This window comes from Schistocerca gregaria, unplaced genomic scaffold (genome assembly GCF_023897955.1).
Source record: "Schistocerca gregaria isolate iqSchGreg1 unplaced genomic scaffold, iqSchGreg1.2 ptg000229l, whole genome shotgun sequence".
Taxonomy (NCBI): domain Eukaryota; kingdom Metazoa; phylum Arthropoda; class Insecta; order Orthoptera; family Acrididae; genus Schistocerca; species Schistocerca gregaria.
Window position 1 is genome coordinate 3,726,451 of NW_026061748.1, and position 7,098 is coordinate 3,733,548.

Sequence of the window (7,098 nt, forward strand, 5' to 3'; positions counted from 1 at the left end):
CGAGTTGCACGGGAGAATGTAAAAAATGTTCATATGTAGTAAAAACCTGAGTTATTCGTCCGTATTCGTCATTTGTTATCGAATCGACTTAAAGCCAGATCGTCACATTGGCCGCTCTTCTCTCTGAAACGGTTGTACTTATCGTCTGCAAAGCTATGTCGCGTGCTGCGGTGTGCGGAGACACTAAAAGCACCATAGTAGAACACAGATAAAGCTTCTAAGTTGTTGTAATAGCCAGTAAGAATCATTACAATACAAGTTTTAGGTATCGATTATTGACTTTTTACCCTTTTTTGGTGCCTTGGACATGAGGTAGGAACTTAAGATTTTGCATGAAAGGAGGACTAGCAGCCGAGTTGCACGGGAGAATGTGAAAAGTGTTCATATGTAGTAAAAACCTGAGAAATCCGTCCGTTTTCGTCATTTGTTATTGAATCGGCTTAAAGCCAAATCGTCACATTCGCCGCTCTTCTCTCTGAAACGGTTGTACTTACCGTTTGCAAAGCTATGTCGCGTGCTGCGGTATGCGGAGACACTAAAAGCACCATAGTAGAACACAGATGAAGCTTCTAAGTTGATGTAGTACAATTTAAGTTTTAGTTGTGGATTTTTGACTTTTTACCCTTCTTTGGTGCCTTGGACATGAGCTGGGAACTTAAGGTTTAGCATGAAAGGAGCACTAGCAGACGCGTTGCACGGGAGAATGTGAGAAGTGTTCATATGTAGTAAAAACCTGAGAAACCCGTCCGGGTTCGTCATTTGTATTCGAATCGACTTAAAGCCAGATCGTCACATTGGCCGCAGTTCTGTCTGAAAACGTTACATTTATCGTCTGCAAAGCTATGTCGCGTGCTGCGGTATGCGGAGACACTAAATGCACCATTGTAGAACACAGATGAAGCTTCTAAGTTGATGTAATAGCCAGTAAGAAGTAGTACAATTCAAGTTTTACGTATCGATTATTGACTTTTTACCCTTCTTTGGTGCCTTGGACATGAGCTAGGAACATAAGATTCTGCATGATAGGAGGACTAGCAGCCGCTTTGCACGGGAGAATGTGAAAAGTGTTCATATGTAGTAAAAACCTGAGAAATCCGTCCGTTTTCGTCATATGTTATCAAATCGACTTAAAGCCATATCGTCACGTTGGCCGCTCTTCTGTCTGAAACGGTTACATTTATCGTCTGCAAAGCTATGTCGCATGCTGCGGTATGCGGAGACACAAAAAGCACCGTAGTAGAACACAGGTGAAGCTTTATAAGTTGATGTAATAACTAGTAAGAAGTAGTACAATTCAAATTTTAGGTATCGATTGTTGCCTTTTTACCCTTCTTTGGTGCCTTGGACATGAGCTAGGAACTTAATATTTTGCATGAAAGGAGGACTAGCAGCCGCGTTGCACGGGAGAATGTGGAAAGTGTTCATATGTAGTAAAAACCTGAGAAATATGTCTGTTTTCGTCATTTGTTATCGAATCGACTTAAAGCCAGATCGTCACATTGCCCCCTCTCCTCTCTGAAACGGTTGTACTTATCGTCTGCAAAGTTATGTCGCGTGCTGCGTTATGCAGAGACACTAAAAGCACCATAGTAGAACACAGATGAAGCTTCTAAGTTGATGTAATAGAGAGTAAGAAGTAGTACAATTCAAGTATTAGGTATCGATTATTGACTTTTTAGTTGGCTTTGGTGCCTTGAACATGAGCTAGGAACTTAAGATTTTGCATGAAAGGGGGACTAGCAGCCGCGTTGCACGGGCGAATGTGAAAAGTGTTCATATGTAGTAAAAACCTGAGTTATCCGTCCGTATTCGTCATTTGTTATCGAATCGACTTAAAGCCAGATCGTCTCATTGGCCGCTCTTCTGTCTGAAACGGTTACATTTATCGTCTGCAAAGCTATGTCGCGTGCTGCGGTATGTGGAGACACAAAAAGCACCATAGTAGAACACAGATGAAGCTTGTAAGTTGATGTATAAGCCACTAAGAAGTAGTACAATTCAAGTTTCAGGTATCGATTATTGACTTTTTACCCTTCTTTGGTGCCTTAGACATGTGCTAGGAAATTAAGATTTTGCATGAAAGGAGGACTAGCAGCCGCGTTGCACGGGAGAACGTGAAAAGTGTTCATATGTAGTACAAACCTGAGAAATCCGTCCGTTTTCGTCATTTGTTATGGAATCGACTTAAAGCCAGATCGTCACATTGGCCGCTCTTCGCTCTAGGACGGTTGTACGTATCGTCTGCAAAGCTATGTCGCGTGCTGCGGTATGTGGAGACACTAAAAGCACCATTATAGAACACAGATGAAGCTTCTAAGTTGATGTAATAGCCAGTAAGAAGTAGTACAATTCAAGTATTAGGTATCGATCTTTGACTTTTTAGCTGGCTTTGGTGCCTTGGACATGAGCTAGGAACTTAAGATTTTGCATGAAAGGGGGACTAGCAGCCGCGTTGCACGGGAGATTGTGAAAAGTGTTCATATGTAGTAAAAACCTGAGTTATCCGTCCGTATTCGTCATTTGTTATCGAATCGACTTAAAGCCAGATCGTCTCAATGGCCGCTCTTCTGTCGGAAACGGTTACATTTATCGTCTGCAAAGCTATGTCGCGTGCTGCGGTATGTGGAGACACTAAAAGCACCATAGTAGAACACAGATGAAACTTGTAAGTTGATGTATAAGCCAGTAAGAAGTAGTACAATTCAAGTTTTAGGTTTCGATTATTGACTTTTTACCCTTCTTTGGTGTCTTGGACATGACCTAGGAACTTAAGATTTTGCATGAAAGGACGACTAGCAGCCGCGTTGCACGGGAGAATGTGAAAAGTGTTCATATGTAGTAAAAACCTGCGTAATCCGTCCGTATTCGTCATTTGTTATCGATTCGACTTAAAGCCAGGTCGTCACATTGGCCGCTCTTCTCTCTGAAACGGTTGTACTTACCGTCTGCAAAGCTATGTCGCGTGCTGCGGTATGTGGAGACACTAAAAGCACCATAGTGGATCACAGATGAAGCATCTAAGTTGATGTAATAGCCAGTATGAAGCAGTATAACTCAAGTTTTATCTATCGACTATTGACTTAAAGCTGGCTTTGGTGCCTTGGACATGAGGTAGGATCTTCAGATTCTGCATGAAAGGTGGACTAGCAGCCGCGTTGCACGCGAGAATGTGAAAATGGTTCATATGTAGTAAAAACCTGAGAAATCCGTCCGTTTTCGTCATTTGTTATCGAATCGACTTAAAGCCACATCGTCACATTGGCCGCTCTTCTGTCTGAAACGGTTACATTTATCGTCTGCAAAGCTATGTGGCGTGCTGCGGTATGCGGAGACACTAAAAGCACCATAGTGGAACATAGATGAAGCATCTAAGTTGATGTAATAGCCAGTAAGAAGTAGTATAATACAAGTTTTATCTATCGATTATTGACTTCTTAGCTGGATTTGGTGCCCTTTTACATGAGGTAGGATCTTCAGATTCTGCATGAAGGGGTGACTAGCAGCCGCGTTGCATGGGAGAATGTGAAAAGTTTTCATATGTAGTAAAAACCTGAGAAATCCGAACGTTTTCGTCACTTGTTATCAAATCGACTTAAAGCCAGATCGTCACATTGGCCGCCCTTCTCTCTGAAACGGTTGTACTTATCGTCTGCAAAGCTATGTCGCGTGCTGCGGTATGCGGAGACACTAAAAGCACCATAGTAGAACACAGATGAAGCTTCTAAGTTGATGTAATACCTAGTAAGATGTAGTACAATTCAAGTTTCAGTTATCGATTATTGACTTTTTTGCTGGCTTTGGTGCCTTCGACATGAGCTACGACTTTAAGATTTTGCATGAAAGGAGGACTAGCAGCCGAGTTGCACGGGAGAATGTGAAAAGTGTTCATATGTAGTAAAAACCTGAGAAATCCGTCCGTTTTCGTCATTTGTTATTGAATCGGCTTAAAGCCAAATCGTCACATTCGCCGCACTTCTCTCTGAAACGGTTGTACTTATCGTTTGCAAAGCTATGTCGCGTGCTGCGGTATGCGGAGACACTAAAACCACCATAGTAGAACACAGATGAAGCTTCTAAGTTGATGTAATAGCCAGTAAGAAGTAGTACAATTCAAGTTATAGGTATCGATTACTGACTTTTTAGCTGGCTTTGGTGCCTTGGACATGAGCTAGGACCTTAAGATTCTGCATGAATGGAGGACTAGCAACAGAGTTGCACGGGAGAAAGTGAAAAGTGTTCATATGTAGTAAAAACCTGAGAAATCCGTCCGTTTTCGTCATTTGTTGTCGAATGGACTTAAAGCCAGATCGCCACGTTGGCCGATCTTCTGTCTGAAACGGATACATTTATCGTCTGCAAAACTATGTCTCGTGCTGCGGTATGTGGAGACACTAAAAACACCATAGTGGAACACAGATGAAGCATCTAAGTTGATGTAATAGCCAGTAAGAAGTAGTATAATTCAAGTTTTATCTATCGATTATTGACTTTTTAGCCGGCTTTGGTGCCTTGGACATGAGGTAGGATCTTCAGATTCTGCATGAAGGGAGGACTAGCAGCCGCGTTGCACGGGAGAATGTGAAAAGTGTTCATATGTAGTAAAAACCTGAGAAATCCGAACGTTTTCGTCATTTTCTATCGAATCGACTTAAAGCCAGATCGTCATATTGGCCGCTCTTCACTCTGAAACGGTTGTACTTATCGTCTGCAAAGCTATGTCGCTTGCTGCGGTATGTGGAGACACTAAAACCACCATAGTAGGACACAGATGAAGCTTCTAAGTTGATGTAATAGCCAGTAAGAAGTAGTACAATTGAAGTTTTAAGTATCTATTATTGACTTTGTAGCTGGCTTTAATGCATTGGACATGAGCTAGGAACTTAAGATTTTGCATGAAAGGGGGACTAGCAGCCGCGTTGCACGGGAGAATGTGAAAAGTGTTCATATGTAGTAAAAACCTGAGTAAACCGTAGGTTTTCGTAATTTGTTGTCGAATCGACTTAAAGCCAGATCGTCACATTGGCCGCTTTTCTTTCTGAAACGGTTACATTTATCGTCTGCAAAGCTATGTCGCGTGCTGCGGTATGTGGAGACACTAAAAGTACCATAGTAGAACACAGGTGAAGCTTCTAAGTTGATGTAATAGCTAGTAAGATGTAGTTCAATTCAAGTTTCAGTTATCGATTATTGACTTTTTTGCTAGCTTTGGTGGCTTGGACATGAGCTAGGACCTTAAGATTCTGCATGAAAGGAGGACTAGCAGCCGCGTTGCAAGGGAGAAAATAAAAAGTGTTCATATGTAGTAAAAACCTGAGAAATCCGTCCGTTTTCGTCATTTGTTGTCGAATGGACTTAAAGCCAGATCGCCACATTGGTCGCTCTTCTGTCTGAAACGGTTACATTTATCGTCTGCAAAGCTATGTGGCGTTTTGCGGTATGCGGAGACACTAAAAGCACCATAGTGGAACACAGATGAAGCATCAAAGTTGATGTAACAGCCAGTAAGAAGTAGTACAATTCAAGTTTTATCTATCGATTATTGACTTTTTAGCTGGCTTTGGTGCCTTGGACATGAGCTAGGATCTCAAGATTTTGCATGAAAGGAGGACTAGCAGCCGCGTTGCACGGGAGAATGTGAAAAATGTTCATATGTAGTAAAAACCTGAGTTATTCGTCCGTATTCGTCATTTGTTATCGAATCGACTTAAAGCCAGATCGTCACATTGGCCGCTCTTCTCTCTGAAACGGTTGTACTTATCGTCTGCAAAGCTATGTCGCGGGCTGCGGTGTGCGGAGACACTAAAAGCACCATAGTAGAACACAGATGAAGCTTCTAAGTTGATGCAATAGCCAGTAATAAGTAGTACAATTCAAGTTTTAGGCATCGATTATTGACTTTTTAGCTGGCTTTGGTGCCAGTAATAAGTAGTACAATTCAAGTTTTAGGTATCGATTATTGACTTTTTAACTGGCTTTGGAGCCTCGGACATGAGCTAGGACCTTAAGATTCTGCATGAAAGGAGGACTAGCAGCCGAGTTGCACTTGAGAATGTGAAAATTGTTCATATGTAGTAAAAACATGAGAAATCCGTCCGTTTTCGTCATTTGTTATCGAATCGACTTAAAGCCAGATCGTCACATTGGCCGCTCTTCTGTCTGGAACGGTTACATTTATCGTCTGCAAAGCTATGTCGCGTGCTGCGGTATGCGGAGACACTAAAAGCACCATATTGGAAAACAGATGAAGCATCTAAGTTGATGTAATAGCCAGTAAGAAGTAGTATAATTCAAGTTTTATCTATCGATTATTGACTTTCTGGCTTTGGTGCCTTGGACATGAGCTAGGACCTTAAGTTTCTGCATGAAAGTAGCACTAGCAGCCAAGCTGCACGGGAGAAAGTGAAAAGTGTTCATACGTAGTAAAAACCTGAGAAATCCGTCCGTTTTCGTCATTTGTTATCGAATCGACTTAAAGCCAGATCGTCACATTGGCCGCTCTTCTCTCTGAAATGGTTGTACTTATCGTCTGCAAAGCTATGTCGCGTGCTGCGGTACGCGGAAACACTAAAAGCACCATAGTAGAACACAGATGAAGCTTCTAAGTTGTTGTAATAGCCAGCAAGAAATAGTACAATTCAAGTTCTAGGTATCGATTATTGACTTTTTAGCTGGCTTTGGTGCCTTGGACATGAGGTAGGAACTTAAGATTTTGCATGAAAGGGGGACTAGCAGCCGCGTGGCACGGGAGAATGTGAAAAGTGTTCATATGTAGTAAAAACCTGAGTAAACCGTAGGCTTTCGTAATTTGTTGTCGAATCGACTTATAGCCAGATCGTCACATTGGCCGCTCTTCTTTCTGAATCGGTTACATTTATCGTCTGCAAAGCTATGTCGCGTGCTGCGGTATGCGGAGACACTAAATCCGCCATAGTAGACACAGATGAAGCTTCTAAGTTGATGTAATAGCCAGTAAGAAGTAGTACAATTCAAGTTTTAGGTATCGATTATTGACTTTTTAGCTGGCTTTGGTGCCTTGGACATGAGCTAGGATCTTAAGATTTTGCATGAAACTAGGACTAGCAGCCGCGTTGCACGGGA